Below are 23,028 nucleotides of genomic sequence, written 5' to 3'. Positions count from 1 at the left end.
GGGAAGTCTGAGGAGTGTTGGGGAGGGGAGGAAGAGATCAATCAAAGGACTTGTATGCATGCATAAAGCACAACCAATGGACACAAGACACTGGGGGTGGGGGTGGGATGAGGGCATGTGCCAGGGGGTAGGGGAGGCTGGGAGAAGGTAATTGGGGGAAAAAGGAGATATATGTACCACTGTTTGTAATACTTTAAACAATAAAATAAAATTTAAAAATACATACCAGTTCTCTTACCTCGTGACCCTTTACCTCCTCTTTTCCTACCTTCCCTCTTTCACTCCACTCCCGTATTCCAGAAGCTTTGGAACTCAGATTATTAAATGATTAGAGAAGAAAGACCTGGGGTAAAACTATAGGATGCTTGTCATTGGCTGTTGGTTTTCACTTGCAGCAGATCCCAAGTATGGAAGAGACACAATTTAAACTTTAAATCAGTTCTTTATATGTAGCTGGGTATTCTAATTTACAAATTGAGAATATGTTTAGTGACTTAATTTAACTATAAGAATTTTTTAAAGCTCCAACTGATCAGGGTATATAGATAAGACCCTAGTTCATATTGGCTCAAAAGATGTTGCCTTAATATCCTGGAGCTACTGTAACAAATGACCACAAACTGGTCATAGAACAAGAGGCACTTGTTTTCTCACAGTTCTGAAGGCTACAAGTCCAAAAGAAAGATGTCAACATGTTCTTTCTGAAAGCTCTAGGAGATCATCTGCTCCATTAACTTTCTCTTAGCTTCTGGGGTTGCTGCAATTCCTTGGCACTCTTGGCTTGTAGATGCATCCCTCTGATCTCTGCCCCCTAATCACATGGTGAGCTTCCTCTGTGTCTTTGTCTTCACATGACACTCTCGTGTGTGTGTGTGTGTGTGTGTGTGTGTGTGTGTGTGTGTGTGTATTCATATCTGTCTCATAAGGACATCAGTCATATTGAATTAAGAGTTTATCCTACCCCATTTAATGTTGTCATCATAACTTGCATTTTAATTACCTCTAGAAAGACTGTTTACAATGAGATCCCATTCACAGGTACTAGGGTGGCACTTGAACATATCTGTTGAGGGAAACAGTTCAACCCACAAAGGTGTAATTCTACGTGGTGTCTGAACCCTGGAGTTAGGGGCCATTGTTGGTGTGACTTGAAGTCCCTTCCTAGTTGATTTCCAATCATGTGTGCTGTACTCCTTCACAATATACAGTAGGAGTTTTCAGTCTGAAGCAGTGTTTCCTAATCATCCCTATCAGGGATGCATCTACTAGAGATACCTCTTTGTATTTTGTCCATTTTCTTCCCAGTGGTGCTGCCAGTGTTTCTCTTCTTTAATGCTCTCGGAAACTTCTCTTTTTCAATTTTAGTAGCAGTATAATTTAAACTTCATTTTATTTAAAGCCAGTTTGTTTAGTGAACAAATACCTAGGGTAGGGAATTCATAGGCATCATGAATAAAGAAGTGTATGGATTTTTCATTTTTTAAGTTTGGTTATGAATATGAGCTTAGCCACCAGGCCAGGAGGTTCTCAGCCCCAAATGCACATTAGAACCACCCAGGCAATTTTAAAAATACTGATATCCAACACCGCCCTAGGAAATTAAATTGGAATCTCTAGTCACGTGACATAGTGCATAGAAATCAACCAAACCCTGGATCTCAAGGTATCAGTTGTCTGATAGGAACATGCACCATTTTCCCCATCCATATAATGGGAGAAAATGTATACCAGTATGGTCAGACTGTTACAAAGGTTAAATAAGTTAGCTATGTGAAATGCTCATTAGCACATGCTGTTTCTGCAATAGACCATGTAGGTGGGGATTGCTGACACTGAACGGTGGACAACAGCCTGAAGTCATTGTGTAGGTGGGACACTTCCTCAGAAGCCTATGCCTGAGCCTCAGTGTCCTCATGAGCACATCCAGGGAAGGCTTGAGGCACTCCATGCATCTGCAGTAGTGCAGGGATGCTCATCGTTAGGAAGACTTGAAAGATCCCCTTGATATTCAATTAGACAGGAGGGTACCAATAACCGGTCTAAATGCCAAGAACCTGAGCACTCTTCAGTCCTGATTTTGTGTCTTAATTTTATTTAAAGCCAGTTCGTTTACTGAACAAATATCTAGGGTAGGGAATTCATAGGCACCATGAATAAAGAAGTGTATGGATTTTTTATTTTTAAAGTTTTGGTTATGAATTTGAGCGTAGCCACCAGCCCAGGGGGTTATCAGCCCCAAATGCATATTAAAATCACCTAGGTAGCTTTAAAAATACCGATATCCTACACCATCCTAGGAAATTAAATTGGAATCTTTCCTCATCTGATGCTGCTGGCTGCTGCTCCCATGGGAACTCTCCTGACTTGGTGCCATGAAATAACACTTTCCTGACATCAGTCTGGAGTCTAGAAATCCAAGATCAGGGTGGGAATGCAGTCTATATTCTGGTGATAACCCCCTGCTGGGCTGCAGAATACCCTTTTCTTATACTAGTACTAGAGTCCGGGTACACAAAACTCATGCAGGGGGTAGGGGTGGGGTGGAGAGAAGGGGTCCCCTCAGCCCAGTCTGCACCTTCTCCAATTCAGGACCCCTCTCACAATCCTGGACCTCTAGCTCCTAACCACTCACCTGCTTGCCTGCCTGATGGCCCCTAACTGCCCCCTCTGCCAGCCTGATCACCCCTAACTGCATCTCCCTGCCAGCCTGATTGCCCCCAACTGCCTCCCCCCTGCCAGCCTGGGTGCCCGCCCCCACTGGCCTGGTTGCCCCACGCAGCCTGCTGTTCAGTTGTTTGGTTGTCCCTCACTAACCCCCCTGCCGGCCTGATCACCCCATGCAGCCTGTTCCATCATCTATTCTGTTGCGATTGTTGCTTAGGCTTTTATATAGATGAATACTCATATGGCAGAGACTGAAAATTTTAATTAGAGGTTGAGGAGAAGCAGAGTGTGCACTGCAGGTTAGCCTCATGATAAGCTGCTTGTCATGTTTTTGTACACTTTCTGTTCCTCTAATGCAGGGGTCTTCAAACTACGGCCCGTGGGCCACATGCGGCCTGCAGAGGAGTCTGATCCGGCCCGCCAGGTTTTTTGGGCAGTGAGCGCAGCCGAGGTGTTACAGTAGGAATTAGTAGTTCATATAGTCCGGCCCTCCAGCTCTCTGAGGGACCGTGATCTGGCCCCCACTTTAAAAAGTTTGAGGACCCCTGCAATGTATTGTCCAAGCAGCTTAGATAATTGCAAGACATATCCCTACTTATCTACCTGTCAGACTTAGTCTTTCAGAGTCCCCTCTTGTGAGCAGGACTGATTGTCAGCCAGTGAGTACAAGTTCAGCTGTCCTGATTAATTTTTTAGGATTATATTTAAATACCTCTTTCCTGATTGCAGAATATACTTTCAATACTTCCTGTTGCTTCAACACATTATTGTTTAATGAAAGTATTTTCACCAGTTCCTTGAAATAATTCTCTATAGATGTTTCCTCCACTAAACCATTTCTCTTGAGTCATTTTTATTTATTACTCTTTCTCTAAAGTCTGTTATAAACCCTACTTTGCAGTGGAGGGTCACTAGGTGTCTTCAGAATTGGATTGAGTGTTCCCAAGAGTAGAAAATGGTCATTTGCTTTAAGTGAATCTTGAAGTTTAGCACAATTTCTTGGAGGGCTTCTTTGAACTAAAATCCTCAGCAAAATGAAGGGGAGCCACTGCAGTGAAGAGGTTGGCAGCTTTCTCATCTTCCTGAAATGCTACTCAATCTGTTCTCCTCACTTGCCCAAAGACCTTCATTTCCTTTGTCATCAGAGTCAGATTAAGCAGTAGGCAAATAAGGTAACGTCCAGTGTGAAATTTATTGGGGTGACATTGGTTAATAAAATTATTTAGGTTTCAAGTGGGGGAACTAGTAAGAGGAAAAGGAGGCAAATTTATGGTAATGGAAGAAGATTTGACTTTGGGTCAACATATAATGCAAGATACAGATGATGCATATTTTTAAAAAGAGAATGATGATAAAAAGGAGTAATAATGATGTTGATAATTATATTAGCTGACATTCATTAGTTCTATGACCTATATATATATTTATCTCATTTATTTATCCTATCAACTCTATGGAGTAGAAATAATTGTTATACCAGTATTACAGATGAAAAATGAAGGCTTACGGAGTTTAATTTACTTGCACAAGTTCACACAGCTAGTAAGATATGGTGATTGCATTTATATGACTATTCTTATAATGACTGTTATAGCCAATTAATCAGTGTTGCTTTTAACTGTTAACATTTCTTCAAATAACTTTCTTAAGGAGTGAATTTAAATGTCTCACCTATCTACATGACAGTCCTTTCTGGAAAGCTATTGCTCAGTCTTGAATTTCTTATCCTCCAATCTGCACATTCAGATAATGATGCAATAAAATCTTTTATGGGATACTCCTCAAGATTGCTATATGCTAAGGGAGGGAATAAGATATATTTTCATAACTTTTGACTTCTGTAAAGTACTTTCCTCCTCACTACAGCATGGGAAAGCTCTAAAATTGTATCTCATGAGAAGGGTAATCTGCAATTATTTACAGAAGCTTCTCACAATATCTCATTTTATCACTTTTGTGGAAAACAGAATAGAAAAACAACCAAACTTTCATGAATATTTAAAAACCCATTCACACTGGAGGATGGAGGAAAGTAAGTTTAGATAATTGCAAATTCCATTTCAGTCAGTTGTATTCCAAGTAAATGTTCTGTCTCAACATGGCTTACATCTGATCTTTTCACATGATGGGAGCTAAAGCTTCTTGTTCAAGTGAGAACCTTGTTCCCATGTGAGCAGAGGGAGACAAGCAAAGAAGACTGGGCTGAGCATCTGCCACGGACACCCCTGTTCTGGGCTGCAGGGCGAGGGGACCTTTGGGGAAGTTATTTGGCATTTAAGCAAGTGATTCCCATGGCAGCTGCTGAATATTTTGTTAAATGATTTTCTTCTCTGACCTTTATTACTAATGAATCTTCCTTAAGAAGCACTTAAGAAGTAAAAAGAAAGGTTGTTTTTATTAATCGCTTTTCTCTTTGCCCACAGAACCCAAAGAAATGGTGTTACCTGGCAAGAGATCTGCAGTCTCTTATGAAAAATCAGACCAAGGTAATACTTATTGTGAATTGATATATTTTTTTAGTCTGTTTAACTCTGATACATTAAACTCGTTGGTTTCCTTGATTACTGGCTTTAGCTATTGAATACGTAATAGTAAATCATTATCTGGAAGTAGAGGGAATGGTTTGTAAGGATTACTATATTTATGAAGTAACAGTAAAATTTAAAACATATTTTAGGTTATCAAAATATTGTGGGTAATGATCAATTTTCTGACACCACATTTATCTTAATATGATATATGAATAGGATCTTGACTAGGAGATTATATTCTCTTTGTTTGGAAATAACTCCAATTAGTTTATTCAAATTTACAATAAGAGAATTAGATGCTTGTCAGAGAACAGTGATAAGAATTTCCTTTTATTCAAGCATTAGTCAGATGATTTTACATATTACTTTTTGAATATACAAAAAAATTCCATTCAAATTCCTCTCAAACTCTTTTGAGTTTTATGAAGACACCATCATACAAATCATATTTTCTTTGGAAAGACTGAATTATATCACACAGTTGTTGAATAGCATGCCTGATTATGCTTACCAGTTGCATATATAGTTGCTAAATTTTGAGATTGTTATGTGATTTATTTACATATGTTGGCTTAAAAATATGAATACTTATACAAATATCCTAATGATATATATGGGTAAATAAAATGTAAGCTACAGATATACATGTGCATATTTTATGAATAAAAGTACTATCTAAAAGAGTTTTTTTTTTTTTTTAAATAAAGTTTCTAAAAGATTAGAATTGTGATATACCCATCTATCTATTTATGGAGCTATGAAGATAGGATGTTACCATATGTATATGCATGAGATTTATTGAAATGTATATTAGACTGTTTACTAATTGAATCTGATTGGGTTTTAGTTTTGACAAATTGTTGAATTCCTGAAAACAAATGAGCGTTGAAACAAAGGTAGCATTTAAATTTAATGAACATCAGCAGAAAACTTGTTTCTGACCTTGAATTTGCAGCTGAGCAAAAATAAATTGTTAGGTTGAATTACAAATTGGGAGTTTCTACATACTTCTGATTTTAGTTGATTCTTCAAAGGAGATGTAAATCCCTAAGGAAGCAGCTTCTCTCTCCTAAAGGCGATTTGGAATTGTAGGCACTCTATTCAAGTTTTAGCTATACTAAAATTTTAATGGAATCTATAAAATATTTTTAAATGGCTAATGACATCAGTGGAGAGCTGCATTTTGCATAGAACTATTAACTGACTCCCCACAGAGACACATTGCAATGAGCACTGATACCTAGGCTGTATGTGGAAGATGTTCACACTGAGCTCTGCGATGTAGGCATAAGAGAGAAGGAGTAGAAAAGTGCTTGTTGAGTGGGAGTGGATGGTGATGACACCGTAAGAGAGAGAAAGAACCACATGAAATGAGTTGTAGCCAGTGGGAGAGTCAAGGATCCATATCTACTAGAATAAAAGGATAAAAGGAGCTCAGGCTATCCAGGATTCATTCCTGTGAAATTATTTTTTTGTTCATGTACATTTAAAAGTACATATACATCTATTATTTTATTAGTCTTTTGTTTGTTTAAGACATGGAGACACATACTTTGAATTGAATGTAGGAAAGGGAAAGTTGGGTGGAAAGGGGAAATTCAATTACAAGGGTAGGATTTCTAACGTTGTGTATTCAGAGTACAAAATGTGTTTACTCCCATCATAAGAATAAAGGAACAGTTCTGTATCTTGCCAGAATCCAAGTGTTTTGGTCTGGTAAAACTCCTGAAGGGAAGATGTTCTAGGACATGTGTGTTTGTGCAAATGCTGGGAGTAAAGTGTGGAGGAGTGACCTGGGATGGGAGAAATGGTGTTTATATTGTCATCTCTCTAAACTGGTCATTTGGATTCCATGAAATAGGGGTGTTTATAAACAGCTTCTGTTAGACAATGAATGCTAATGAGTTGATGCTGTGTCTCTAATATCTTAGATGTAATATTTATATGTAAATTTAAATTCATATAACAAAAGCCTTAGCAACTGTTTTTGCAGAATGACCAGAACAACTGGTCACTATGATGCGCACTGACCACCAGGAGGCAGACACTCAACTCAGGAGCTGCCCCCGGTGGTCAGTGCGCTCCCCTGCTCAGCCAGAAGCTAGGCTCATGGATGGCAGTGGTGGGAGCCTCTCCTGCCTCCACAGCAGTGCTAAGGAGCAGTGAGCTGAGTGGTAAGGAGCATAAGCAGGCAGGTTGTATGGTGCAAGGGGTCCCAGGCTGGACTGAGGGACACCCCCTCACCACCACCAGTGCAAGGATTTTGTGCACCGGGCCTCTAGTGTTTAAATAAAAGACTATTCAGATGTATTAGTGACGGTGCTATTTTTAGATGAATCGGACTGGTCAGTTTTCTCAGTTGCACATGAGGACTAACCCACTCCTTTTGTTTAAGATTAAGTCTGGCAACGGAGCTCAGAGAGCAACCTATTGGATTAGCAAGCACTTTTGTGTGTAAGGTTACCTGAAAGTTCTACTTTTGACCCTTTTAAAAGGGCTCTTAACCTGTTAACCGGGGAGTTCCCTTTTTAATTATGCAACCTGTAATGGGCGCTTACTCTTTCACTAGGACGTGTCAGTACGTCATGCCCAGAGGATGTAATTTCATATTATTTTTTTTTAATTTATACTTAATTAAAATAAATGATATATATATATTTTCATTTATTTATATATAAAGCACAAAGGGAAATACAAAATTACAAAAAAATAGAAAAGAATACCAACAAAAAAATGGAAACATCTAATTAAAAAATTAAAAATTTTACAAACAATTATAAAGATTACAAGAAATATATACCGTCCCTCTCAGGGCACAACATATATTTCCAGGACGTATTCATACGTCCTACCCATTCCCGATATTGTTTACATTTGACGTATTTATAGGTCCCACTCAGTTAACAGGTTAAATAGCTCTTCATGTTGTATATTATTAAGTGAAGTTATTTATGTAATTTAGTAACAATATTCTTAATTTTGTCATCCAGAGAGAGGCAACTTTAGTCAGGACTGAATAACCTTCTCTATATTAAGTATGATTATGAAAAAAAAAAAAGACCATTATTCTGTTCTATTTTTATACAGGTCCTGGAAATAAATTGAATTTCAATTAAGAAAATGTCATGCCTGTAATTTATTTTTATTATGCAGGACTCTTAAGTTTTATTCTTAAACATATATGACTTTTTCTGCAGGAAATTATAATTATAATATCAACCTTTAATTTATATTAATAAGGATGCAGTAATTTTTTAATGTACTTTAAGTTGGAATCTAAGTTTAATATAAACACAATTTTGAGAATTGGAAACAAACTGTCATAAGGCTAGTGTATAGGGTTATTTATATTCAAGAGCACTAAAACTAAGTTATAAAGATATTGTTGAGAGATTTGTTTCATCGTGTTTATTATCGCTGGCTGTAGAAAATGTTGTGGTAATAATGCTTGTTGAGATTTAGTTGAGAGTTAGAAGGATAAAAATCTTCTGATATTTTAAGAGCTTACCACAAATTATGTTGTATATTAGTTATTACATACATATTGCAACATAATAATAAAAGTAAAGCCTCAAAACTTGCAGGTTGATTAATAAGTTAATGACCATGAATTTAAATGAGCATTAGAAGCATTTCTATGGCACGTGATAAAAATAGTGATGTAATTGTCACATTGTCTAAATTAGATTGCATGTAAGACACATGCAATGCTTTGCATAAATATAGTTACATCAGGCCAAACGTGCTCCCAAAGAGAATTTAAACTGAAAATCGGAGAATAAAGCATTGGAACATTTTCATGGAGATGTGATTAACAAGTAATTTTTAAAGAGGAATTTACATGAGAATTGTTATGATAAATTTTTTATGAATTTGCCTTTTTGGCTCTCATGACTTTTGTTATTTGCAAAAGTGCTCATCAGCCTTTACTCTTCTGAGTATTAGATTCTGCGTGATACTTCATTTTCTTAAAACTTAAAAAAAACACTCCTAAGACTATAAGTTATAGCATTGTCTATGATTAGCTTCTGCTAATATTGAAGTTTTTCCACCGATTCACAACCTATATTACTTACCCTATTTTTTTCTCTCCTACTCCATTACAGACCCTACCCATTTTTTTGTCTTTTTCTTACGCTGAAAACTCCTCTGTGAATGCCTGGTCTTTCCCCTATGTTTCAAAGTCTAATTAATCAGAAAACTTCTCTACAGAATCTTCTGAATTCCTCATTATACAACATCAATTTCCCTTTCTTAATCTATATTCAGTCTGTAAGGTTACCTAGTATCTGCCACATTGATTTGCATATAATGGTATTTAATAGTTTGTAGATGTGAAGTCTGAAATAACATATTCCCAGATATATATATATATATATATATATATATATATATATATATATATATCGATATATAAAAGTACACATACAGATATGAGATTTTTGTCCCCTTCAACATGATTAAAGTAGATCCATCTGTCACCCATTATTACTCCCACTTATAAGTGGAGTAGATAAATTGAAATGAATGAGCTCCTTCCATCTCGACGATTTCCACTGAAGGAATATTTAAAAAGCTAAAACATTTCTCACTATGAGAGTTATAATTTAGCTATGCTTTGTAATTAGGAATACCTTGAGAATCTACTTTCCCTTTATCCTCTTTCAATGAGAATAAAATCAATATTCAAATATACTAATATATAAAGCAAATAATTTTCAACTATTGAAACACACTCTTCACCAAAGGGAAATTGCCTAATTGTACTCCCCATTGGCTTTGTGTCACTTGGCACATGTCATTGGAGAAACATCTAACTTGAGCTACTCAACAAAGGCACTTTTGCCTAAAGCAAACACTGCCTTTTGAGGATATTGCTTATCTAACATCAGAATCAGTAGAAAAAATATATTGTAATTTGCTACCTCTTCCATTTATTCATTCATCCATCAGTTCATTGTTTACCTACTGCCTTCACAAGTGCTCTAGCTGGAGTGGAATTACATGCAGAATTTGAGTCTCTTATTTTGCGCGCGCGTGCGCGCACACACACACGTACACCATACATAAAGGCATACTGAGGGTACAAAATATATCCTTTTTGATATGGCTTAGCTGGTTGGAACTTTTCCCCATACACCAAAAGGTTGCAGCTTTGATTCCCAGTCAGGGCACATACCTAGCTTGCTTGTAGGGTTTGATCCTTGGTCAACAGGTCAATGTTTTTCTCTCTTTCCCTTCCTCTCTCTCTAAAATCAATAAAAACATATCATTGGATAAAAAATACAAAAACATCCTTCTACATGCCTGTAGAAGCTATCTTCTTGTTCCTATCATTTGTCACATCAATGTCAATTTCTTCCATGTTCTTCTGTATATCATCATTCTTGTAGATGGTTGGGAATCATTAAAGCAGTCCATGATAGCTATTTCTAAGTTTTCAATAATTGTTGAATTTCATGACTAGGAATTGTGTGGCCATTTTGGATTGCATGCATGTTTGTAGATGTGAAATATAAAATAATGTTTTCCCGGATGCACAGTAGAGTCTCTTTAGGCTAGGGCCTGGAAGTACCTAAACTCGAGGTGTGGAGGTTGGGAAAGGACTAGGATTATTTGGGAAGTTGAGATAAAATTAGGACAGTTGGTATTGAGACAGGGCCTTTGGGAATTGGGGCTCTCAGGGAACTGGCAATTCCCAGTAGAAGACTAAGGATTTTGAGGGAATTGGTTCCTTTAATGCTTTAGCCCTTACGTTAGTTTATATTTCTTCGATTTTGTGCTACTCAAAGTACTTTGGAAAGGGAAGCAAGTCATTGCAGGCAGAGTGGTGTGGGCAGACGCATATAATTTATAATGTGGGATGTCCATTAGACTTTGCAAGTGCATATATATGTATGTTTGTTCCTTTCTATCTCTAGGTACCAGTATTTTTAATGCATTTGGCCTTTTTAAAATTATGCCACTAGATGTCAGCAGCAACCTCCCAGGGTTTCTGTGGCCTTCATTGGTGAAAACAAAAAACAATTGCTACTTTATTAGAGCACTTTATCTGAGAATAGTAAGTACTTATTTTATAAGTATAAGAAGTATTTCTTGAAATATGAGGATTATAAGCATCACAAAATACTTGGGGAAAAAACTTTTAAACTGGGGTTTCTGTTTAGGTGAACAATTTGAACTTCTCCTTCTAGCATCCTGTTCACCAGTGAGATGGTATGAAGAACCATGTGTGAGGATGAGTACTCTGTTAGAAATTATATCTGTTGCCAAAGCTCTAAACTTCTGTTTCAATATTTTATTATTGATTTATGCCGTGATTGCAGGAGTATTTGTGCCTTGGGTTTGTTTCGTTCTGTTTTTGTAGAAGAAGCATTTTCAGTGCTTCAACGCATCAGAAGATGGTGTGGTTTAAATTTTTCAGCATCCACATCTGTACACTGTTTACTTAGAACTGTCTAAACTTTCCTGGATCTGTGCTCTGTTGTTTCAAAATATTCAGAACATTTTGAAATATGCCAAGAGTGTTATGGGTGTTTGCTCACCAGTTGACAAAGAAAACAATCTAAAAACTGAAGAAAACAAAAAGGTATTTTCACATGAATTATAATACACACAATTGTTTAATCCTTAAAGCACGAGGTTAAAAAAAAGCATCTTATTCTCCCCCGCCTCCCCCCCTGAAATCAATAAGAAAAATATAGTATTGGCCAATATTTATTAGACACTAGTAATGTTATTTTTAAATAATATTATTAATATCCAGTCAAATCAGATTCACATTAGCAGGAAGATTCAGACTGTTAGATTTTAATCATTAGATAGAACTCAATTTTAGGTGATTGGCTATGATTTGACCAAGTATCAAACATATCTATCTACCTATCTATCTATCTATCTATCTATCTATCTATCTATCTATCTATCTATCCATCGATCTATATAGAAGCCTAAGTGACTGTTACAGCCAAACGACCAGAATGATTGGTCAACCAGTCGCTATGACGTGCACTGACCATCAGGGGACTGACACTCAATTCAGGAGCTGCCCCCTGGTGGTCAGTGTGCTCCCATAGCCATCCTCTGGCCACTCAATTCAGGAGCTGCCCCCTGGTGGTCAGTGTGCTCCCATAGCCATCCTCTGGCAGTCCTTCCCGCCCTCCCCACCCCCCCCCCCCCACACACACCCCACACACACACACTCGGCCCTAATTGGGCAGGCAGCTGGCCAACCTCCAGGGGTCTCTCCCTCCACCTCTGGCTCCTCCCCGAAAACCAGCCCTCAATCACCAGCCAGGCTGAGGGACCCCACCCATGCACAAATTTGTGCACCAAGCCTCTAGTTTTAAAATAAAACTTAAAAATGTAGCCTTACTCTCATTTTTCTCCCTTGGAAAAATTCTGCTTTTAATGCATTTAAAAAATATATTAGGAAAAGCTAAGAAAGAGAATTATGAAAACATGTTCTTTACTGAAACCAGTTCTCCCAAGAAAAATACTAATGTAAATGTTATACCCTTATCACTTTTAAGGCTAAAAAAATGTTTTAGTTACTGCAGTAAGTGGAAGGTGGGCTAGGACATAGTCTAAAGAAATAATTTCATATATACTGAAGTTGTAGTCAAGAATTACTGGTTTAGCTTCATAAGATTATCACTTTTTGTGCACGTTGCTATTTTAGAACTACTACTAAAATTAACTTATCGAGATTTTCCGCATGATAGTGGCTGAGTTATGTTTGTAGGTGATGAGGCAAACATTTGGAAGCATGCTGCAGTTTCTTGACCCATGTAATATGCTCTCGGGAGCAGATGCTGTGGGTAAGTGCTGCTCATAAATGCAAGGCACATCGTTAGCCAGATGTTCAGTGAAGGCAGTCTCAACATTGAACCTGGTGTGGGAGCACACAGCTGGCTTGCTCTGTAACCCCGTGCTTCCAGTACTTAACCCCCTTAGAGGGTTGGGCTGGGATGAGACCGAGAAATCTGTCCTCAGTTTGTCACTTTCCTTATCATTTACAAATGGTTAAACGACACAGATGTTCCTGAAGTATTTGTATGAGAGACGATGCCAATTTTAAGCAAACTGTTTTAGCTCCACATTGAGAAACTGACTCCCACTTCCATATGCACCAGTGAGTTTTTCCTCAGCATGTTCATTTGTCTGTGCATTGACACGATTAAGTGAAAATAGAGAGAGGGCTGGGTTCTCTCTGGGCTCTTCCAGAAATTGAGATGCCCCAGCCCAATGCTGAAAGATCACTTTTCCACAGCTGCATCCCGAATGTCTCTTCACAAAGTTTTCTCACTAGAATACAGTGCTACTGAATTCAATGAGTATTACACAAAAATAGATGAAAGGATAGAAGGTTTCATGGCTCACTAATTTTAAGAAATGCTGGGTTAAACAAAGTTAAACAGGTTTCATTATAGCAGGATTTTCAGAGACTAATATTCGAATGAGCATCATAAAACTACAGAAGGAAGATATAAAATTCAGCATTTTACAAAACTACCTGGTCAATTAATCATGTAATAAAAGTGTTATTGTCCATTTGCAAGGGAGAGGTTTGATGTTTGATCTAATTGGTGACATGAGAGCTGGGCATAGATCGGATATTAGATATTTATACAGGAAGTGTGAAGGACTTTGGAGATTGATTATTTTCAGTGCATTGACAGGTTACCTGTTTCCCATTATGAAAATATGCTTACTTTTTCTTATGAATTTATTAAAATTGTGATACATTTAATAGATCAATATTCTGTCATTTTTAAATCTCACAAACCTTGTGGTAGACACCTTAAGTTTAATTTTGTTTGGTTTTGGAGTTTAGTCTGGGGAACTCTTTTTCTTTAAGAAGTTACCCCAATCTCATTCTGTGTATTGACAAATTTTGGACCAGACTAGTAGCAAATATTGATGGATTACTTATTTGATGCCAGCACTGTTCTAACCACAGTACTAAGAATTAGGCCCCACTGTTATCTCTCTTGTTATTTTGTCACAATCATACTGTGTTAACAAACACTCAATGAGCAAAACTCATTGGCACAAATCTGCAAATTGTGTAGTTTACACTGGTCTTAGCTGGGTTTGCTCTGTATTTGAAGCCAGCTGGAAAGTCAGCTATGGTTTGACTTTGCTGATTTTGTCTGAGCTCTCCCGTGTCCATGACTTTGGCTGGGACAAATGGGCTGATTGGCTTTGTTCTATAGGATCTCTCACCAACAGTCTAAACTGAGCTTGCCCTTATGGTGGTATCAGGGTTCTGAGAGAAAAAGAGCAGCAATGCTTAAGCTTTCTTGAGGATTGGGCTTAGAACTGGCATAAAACCACTTCTACCACATTCTATTGACCCAAGCAAGTCTGAAGGCTAACCCGGAATCAAGGGATGAAGAAATACTAGTAGACTCCATCATTGCACAAAAAGAGTTGCAAAATCACATTGCAATTGGTTGGAGACAGGAGCAGGGAGAATTAGAATCATTTTTGCAACCAATCTATCGGAATCTCCATTTCACATGGGAGAAAACTGAAATGCAATGAGATGAAGTCACCTGCCTCTAGGGTGGACCTGCACCCTTTAACTGGCCTAAAGTAAAGTTGATATCCCAGGGCCCTATGTCCTTTTTCTAGCTGCTGGACATGTGGATAATGGTTCATTTTCTTGTCCACATTAGTTTCCTTTCTTCAATCCTACCTGACATTCTGAACAATTCAATTCACAGAAGCTATCCTACTCACAAAAGATATCCCTCTGAAAATACTTGGGGGCCCTGTTCTCCCAGCAGAGAGTCCACACAAGCATACGAGGTTTCTGCTGACTTGCAAGTGAACTCTGGCTTTGGAGTGGATATTATATCCTTAGAAAGGAAAAGAATAACTTTATGGCAAAAGGGCCTTTCTTCTCTCTGGGTATAAGTTTCCTTGAAAGCTTGTTTATTGATTTTTCTTGTAACAACTGAGCTTGCAAGCTATAAAAGAAAAAACCCACACAAATAAAAGCAGGGAAATAATATCAACGACCAACAAGTTTTTCATCAGTTTTATCTCATTTGTAATCAATCACACAAGACTGTGAAAGGAAAAGCACCCTATGCCCCATTCCAATTTTTTATGATGCAGTTCATGGAATTTAGTTGATCAAAATGGAGAGCAAAAGTTTCAAGCAGGGTCCATTTCAATTAAAGGTAACCATGTACAAATTAATGTCATCCTGTGAGGAAAGTGCCAGAGGTGGGTGAGTTGAAGAAACCAAAAGCAATGCAAGTTTTAAGAAGGAGGTAGGATAGTGTTCAACACTGCAGAGTATTCAATTGTGAAAGCATTTGAAGGGGTACATTAAATATGAGCAATAGAAGGCCATCAGTGACATCATCCAGAGGAATTTCAGTGGATTTGCCAAAGCAGAAACAACAGATTGACATTGGGAAGTGAAAAGGCAAAGACAGATGGTATAGATTACTCACTCATGAAGCTTGAAGAAACACACACACATACACATACACACACACACACTAACATACATAGTTTTTTGTGACACAATTACTGCTTTTTTATGTGACATGCACTCTATTTTTATTTTCTTCCATATAACTTCTTTTAAAAAATGCTTGCCTCAATCCATTAAATTGATTTTGTAACTTGCTCTAGGGGTCTTGATGCATGAATCAGAAAACATGATCTTGGGCAGCAATCAAGATAAAAGATTGCTCCTGAGACCCACGTTCCCTACATGCCTGCCAGTCTCCTATCTTGGTACTTGAATTGAAACTTTCAGAAACATTATCTCCTCTTACATATGGAATTTTCACCCTTCCATCTGTAGCCACAAATTGAGAGTCAATAGAATAGCTAATCCCAACTGATTTAAATGTCCTCTTAGGCTCATTGTGCAGCAAAACATTGGCTGTGCTTACAGATGATGGTTTTTCTGCCAACTAAACAATATGGGCTCATTTCCCACTTTAGTTCTTTTTTGCTTGTTTGTTTGTTTTGTTTTATTCTTTGGGTGGAGGGTAGGCACATGAGATAAACATACTAGGTGTTCTTTACACAAGTAATATGCATTAGCTCATTTATATCCTTTCTCTAAAGTCAGGTTTTCAATTACTTGTGTTTCCCACTTTGGTTTTATTCTATTGCTCTGACATGTGAGCTGGAGATACATGACTTATGCCAGAGTATTAACTGTGCTGACAAACTTTGATGCCAATTGAGATGTACAATAGAATGGATCGTTCTTGAGCAGTGCTTTGTATATCTTAGGCTAATAAGTATTTATCAAGAAGGCCAATGAAATTAAGTGATTTTTATTTTTAAAAGTCAGAAAACTTAGAGTAGGTCAGCAAAAATGATTTCTTCCTGTTCTGTAAGTCCATGCTAATAAAACAGTAAAGCTTATGGGACAGTGTGATAAACAAGCTTTACTTTAAAGAAAATTTAAATGAGGAGACTATAGGTATTAGGTTCCCCCCACTAAGATGGACTGTTACTAAGTTGTGCAAAAGGAGAAGTTGCAGGTCTTTCAGGAAAGAAGTAATTAATGGAGAGGATCTATTAGGGACAATGGTAGGGTGATTCTTTTTAAAGAGTAGAAAGATCCCCTCCCCTCTGAGTTTGGATGTTTGAATAATAGTTTATAAACTGAGCGTGGGAAGATGAGGAGGTTGTTTATTAAAGTTAGTGGATTTTCATTGATGGTGAGTATAATGTTGATTTAAAAGACATTTAAATCAAGATTTTCCCCTCAGAGTAGGAGAGAGAGTGTTAGGAGGGTGCTTGAAGATAGCATTGAAGTTTTGGAGTTGTCATTGAGTAGAAGGAGCTGATCCAAGGAAAGGCATTGATAGACCTGGCAGAATAGAATGTATCAATCAGCAGTCTCAAAGCCTGTCTTCTGCTTCATTGGCTTAAAGCCATGATCATGAATTGATAATTCCCAACAGCTGGATAAGGCCCAGAGATTTGTTTTGTTCTCTATTGTTCTAATAAGTCAGCTTTAAAAAATGAGTAGTTTCATGAGCATATTTTAGAATTTCAGGTTGAAAAACCCAGACAGAAGATCTGGAAATAATTCACTGGAGCCGAGCAGTGTCTGCTCCCTTTAGAAAAGGCCTGCATGGCCATAGTTGGTTTGGCCCAGTGGATAGAGCATCTAACTGTGAACTGAAGGGTCCCAGGTTCGATTCTGGTCAGGGGTACAAGCCCGGGTTGTGGGCTCCATCCCCAGTAGGAGGTAGTTGATCAATGGTTCTCTCTTATCATTGATGTTTCTATTATATCTCTCTCACCCTCTCCCTTCCTCTCTGAAATCAATAAAATACATTAAAGAGAAAGATGAAGGCCTACATTGTTCTTGCATTTCAGTCCCCATTGTTACCACAATACCCATTTGCCCATGACCCTCACAGATGTTGCCTTTCTGGCTCCTGTGGGCCTATGAATATGAAATTCCTGCTTTAAATCTCAGTCTATGGGTTTTGTCTTTGAAATAGGGAATCATGGTTAGGGTTATTTATTTATTTAGCCTCAGCCAAGAGTGGTTGCAGCTCAGTGAATTAGTGATTTTTAGGGTCTGGTTAGTAGCCCTGGTGGCTGCGCTCTGGGTAGGATTCATGTAATAAAATATGAGGCAGTTTATAAACAACACATATTCCTGACCTGACTAGATGGGGAGCAGAGCAGGTCTTCTCTTTCCTGTGTGTAAGGCCTTTTAGCAACCTAAGTTATTATTCATGTACTGAATCTCTCAGAATTGTTATTAAGTGCCTACCGCGAGTCAAGAAGTCTATTAGTTTCTGGATTTACAAAGACAAACAAAATATATTTGGATACATATGCCCCCCACTCTCATAGAGCTTAAAACCGAGAAGGGGAGACAATTTAACAATTACAACAGCGCATGCTCTGGGTATTCCAAGGTATGGTGAATATTCACAGCCAAGACAGCGGCCTTTATGTAGGATTTAAATAAAATAGATATCCCAAGGGATATATCGATAGTTTTATCAAATTACATGTAATTCATACATCATTGTACTCATCATCATATCAGTAAACACAGTTCCTTCCTCCCTTCCTCCCCCCCTTACCTTCCTTCCTTCCTTTCTTCCTCTCCTTTTATCTCCCTCTCTCTCTCCTCCCCCCCTCTTTATTAAACCACGAATATTCGAACATTCTCACATCCTTATGGCAGATGACTTCCACTAATTTATTGCTGAGAATTGACATTCTCAAGGTGAGTTCATTGCTTACTCCCCAACTCCTGTACTTATACACCTCACCCATAATGCCTTGGTTCATTGTTTTTAAGTTTGCTTCATCTGCCTTTCCGTGTCCATTCAGGCCTCCTTATCTTGCCACCATGTTGCATCCTGTGTTGCCGATGAGGACTTAGGTCCTTTTCACTGTGAAGCACAGCTTCCTCTCTCAGTTACTCCTTCTGATGCGCCCTCACTGGCTTTGGAGAGGGGCACTAACCTCCTTTTGTTCAAAACAAGTTCTGCAGTTTTACATATATCAATATATACAGATATAATGAATGAGAAGGCAGAGTCCTTTTCTTTTCCTGGAATCTCACATTTTTTCCTGGCTATTCAATGCTTCTTGTTACCATTATTATTTTTTTTTCTTTTCCATTTTTAGGGTGTTTCTGATGATCTTTTCAGCCTAATTGTACCTAAAAGGCTGTGACTGCCATCATTATTGGATCTCATTTCTTCAGAGATGGCTTGTGGTTGATCTTCATGATTTTTTTGGCTATACTGTACCCTTTTAGGTCACCTTTTATAGTGCAGACACTGGGTGGAAGGGAATGACCACTAACCACTCTGGTAATATAGGGAGTATTGCTTCTTCTCCCCTTGTCCTACAGCAGCCAGGGGGTGGGTAACTGCGGCACACCTTGGCTATTATCTGCCATAACTGTACTAGCAATAGACCAGATTGTTCTCTCTCTGGCTTTTTCTGTGATTCTGGTTGCCTTCCTGGGGCTTGCTTCTTCCCACCAAGACTGGCCCTCTAGCAGCTCACCAGCCCTGACATCTTCCCAGTAAACTCTCTTATGATTTAAGGTTGACAGAGCCAATTTCTGTTTTCAATTAATGACTCTGACTGATATATGATCTTAATATTTTCTGGGGTAACAAATGTGTAAAAAAATCTGTTTTTCAACATTTTGCAATATTTTGGGTACAACGTTAACTAAATATTCTTGACCAAATAGTTTTTATATTGAAAATATAAATTGGAGACATTTCACTGGTTCTTAACCACAAAACCACACATAATTTCAGAGGAAGGTCATGTGACCTGATTCTAAGAACAGATTACAGTCTGAGGTAGAAAAAAGCACCTGCTGTAAGAATTAAAGATGTTACTTCCATGGGGATGGCCTAGGAGGAAAATGATCAATAAATTGGACAAATACACAAAATCTAGATTTTTCTTAACAAGAATGTTCTTTTTTTTTTTTTAAAGTAATGATAGGTGTTAATAGAATTCAGAACATATATTAAAAGAAAAGAATTTCTCCATCCCACAATGGAAAATAATACAGAAATACAGTTCTATAGAAATCTAACTGTCTGGGCCCATTTTTGAATATCTGGCTCCGAATGGATTGAATTGAGGGAATACTAGGTATAGCACAGAGAAGAATTATTAAAACCATATTCAACTCAGAATTTTTTTTTATCATGCAGTTTCTTCATCTAGTGCATTTTTAAGTTAAAAATGGCAGATCAGCATTCTGTACCTTCATTTTAAATAGCAAAAGCTTTATACAAATGAACTGAAACCAGATTTTTTATTTATTGACCTTGATTTCTACACCCTCTGCCTCTGGCCTTTTGTGGCTTTAAAAGTTACTATGTGGCTTCACCATGACCATAGACTAAAGACAACTTTTGACCTTTGTTTACTATCTAAACTAGAGATGCTGATATCACTATTCAGTTGCTGGAGACTTTGCCAATTGTTTAGCTATTAGATCAGAGATTTTTCAACCAGTGTCCTACAATAATATTTAAAACATTCAATACCTGGCCATTTAGTCAGGGACACTGACCTCTTTTCCCTTAGATTGTCAAATTAAAAAATGACAACAGCCAACACAACAATAGCTGTTAGTGTGAGTGAATCAAAATTATACCTACTTTATGTTATTTCAGCAAAAAATATATTTTTGATCTGCTACAGAATTTTAGTAATTGATTTATGTGTCCATGAGATGAAAAATGTTGAAAATCACTCTATCAGATCATGGCTGCATGACCATTGATTATGTAACAACATGTCATTAGTGATATGACAACAGAAGTTTTGATAGAATAATGAAAACAAAAGTTTGATTGGAATGGTTTCAAGGAAAAGATGGAAAAGACAATGTGAGGACCAAGACTATAGACAAATCTATTGAAATGTTTTACTGTATAGGGAGGGAGAGTAAGGGGTATATGCTAAATTAAGCATTTATAAATAGATTAAAAAATTTTTGGTTAATCCTCACCAGAGTATATTTTTCCATTGATTTTTTTTTTTTTTTAAGAGAGAGTAAAAGAGTGGGGGAGAGACAGAGACAGAAACATCAGTGTGAGAGAGACACATCAATTGATTACCTTCCTCGTGCACTCCTTCCAGGGCCTGTAGTCAAGGTACATGACCTAGACTGGAAGTGAACTGGAAGTGATTGACCCTGTAGTCAAGGTACATGACCTAGACTGGAAGTGAACCCAGGACCCTTCACTTTGCAGGTCAACACTCTATCCACTGAGCCAAACTGGCTAGGGCTAAACAGATCAGAATTTTAACAGAATAGAATTTTTCATCATGCGCTATCCCTTTTGTAAATTTAATCATGTGTCACATTCTGACAAACTAGTCTTAAATTATATAGCCTTTTATTTTATTAAATATGCAGTATTCTGGGAATTTGAAATTCCCAAATAGAATCTTTATCATTTTGAGTTTATCTGGTAAGGATGTTGTTGTTATCATCATTATTATTGCCATTTACCTATGAATGCAGGAGGGAAAAGGGATTTGAGTAAGGCAGTGCCTAGAAAGTGATTTTCAATGTCTTATCTCTCCATATAAAAGGCTAATATGCTAAGTGTCCCTCTGACCATCCGATCAGTTGCTATGGTGTGCACTGTCCACCAGGGGGCAGGATCAGAGGAGGGGGGGATATTGGGGTTAGAGAGAGGTGACTTTTCATTAGAAGTCATTAGAAGTCAATTCTCCAGGTGTCTCTTTTTCCTGGAAATTATGAAGTATTGTACAGCAAATAACAACACATCTTATGCTGCTTACAACTGACATTAACACATGTAAGATGTGATTCTAAGAAGTTTTTAAAAAATCATTATTAGTATAATAAATGATAACTGACATACTTTTAAACTAAAAGGAAGTGAAAGCTTGCCATTGTCCCTATTGTGCTTCGCTCTCTCCGGCCTAACCATTCTAAGAATAAATGCACACAATGGAGTGTGCTGAGCTGCACACTGATGTTTCATCTACTTCCTTGCTGGAGGAAAGTACTTTTATGAAAACAAGTAAAAGATGTAAAGGAAAGTCATATAATAAGTAATTTTACAATAAAAGAGTGGAACTATGAGCCTACTTTTGCTTGGATATCCTCAGTGTTATCCAATTTGCCCCCTGACAAGACCCCTCAACTGGCTGGCTGGAAAGGGGTTGGTGAGTTGTGAGGCGCAGGAGGGGATGGCTGCAGCCCGTGGTTTTGAAATGTTCAGAGAACTATGTAAGTAGTAGCTGATTGGTAAGACAGAGGGGGACAGGGGTTGAGTTGGCACTGCAGATGCCATGGTAGAATAGTTTAAGAAGTGAAGTGAGAAAGTTGGGGAGACACTGATGGTGTAGTTTGTACAGGAGGTGGATTTGGGGCAAATCCACAAAGTTAGGAACTGGGTCAATTATTGCCTTGCAGTGATGTTTGTATGCAGCGTGTCCTTGAATAACAATGACATTTTGTTATAACATGGATGAGAGGCCATAGGAATTTAACTTTTGTTGATATCATTTTGCCTACAGTAAAATTGGTTTCTTTATATGTCATTTTGCTTAGAGTCGCAGAATGTGAACCTATATGTTTTGTCCCCTCGGCTAGATTTTATGCTCTTCGAGGGTGGCAGCCTCGTTGTCTAATTGCCTCCTCGAGGTGGTGGACCGGATGAGGTTGGTTGTTGCGGAGAATCTCAGGTGAAGTTTTCGGGTACTTTCCCATCGCCTTCAGGACTACAGTAATGGGCTCAGAGGCTCTCTCTGACTTATTAGAGAACATGGTACAGGGCAGAGAGGAAACAACTCATTTTAGGATCAGAGTGAACTTCTGTTCTTCTATGCTAGTGTCACCTTCCGACACTCTGGGTTCTAAACACTGTCTTTCTAGACGTCGAGCATCTTTCTAACCTTTTCATCCTCTGAGGGCTCCTTTGATACTCAACATTTTCCTGCTTGACCTGGGTTACTTGTCTAATTCTCATAGTCCCAGCTCACTCTCCGGGAACTTGACCTGGGGCCTTCTTGACAGTATCTAGGCTTTGTCTTGTACTGTCCTTGCAATCCAATATCCTGATAAGAAACATTGCCTTCATTGAGTGAATGACATGTATGTGACCAGTAGACCTCTGCCTGACAATTAAGATGTGGTTGCAGTTGGCCTTGTGGATGGATAACGTAGGGCTCTGCTGGATACAGTACTATAGTCATCTTAATAAGCATTATGTAACTGATTTAAATTCTGTAGCACAGTTTATTAAATCATATGTATTGGATTGGGTCCCGCCTTTGAGGCATTAAGCTA

The 23,028-nt window shown here is 37.9% G+C and overlaps 1 protein-coding gene across 7 annotated transcripts in view; it reads left to right on the top strand.

Annotated features, from left to right (window-relative positions):
* INPP4B (inositol polyphosphate-4-phosphatase type II B) overlaps nt 1–23,028 on the top strand; it is a 561,675-nt gene that overhangs the window by 83,813 nt on the left and 454,834 nt on the right. For all 7 annotated transcript variants that reach the window (XM_084884243.1, XM_084884241.1, XM_084884242.1 and 4 more), the window contains one exon: nt 5,088–5,150. The gene's annotated coding sequence lies outside the window, so the exon portion shown is untranslated. The remainder of the gene's footprint in view (nt 1–5,087; nt 5,151–23,028) is intronic.

Source organism: Pipistrellus hanaki (genome assembly GCF_964339955.1).
Source record: "Pipistrellus hanaki genome assembly, chromosome: 5".
Classification (NCBI taxonomy): Eukaryota; Metazoa; Chordata; class Mammalia; order Chiroptera; family Vespertilionidae; genus Pipistrellus; species Pipistrellus hanaki.
The sequence above is the reverse complement of the archived record's forward strand: the minus strand, read 5'-3'. Positions and strand labels throughout refer to the sequence as shown.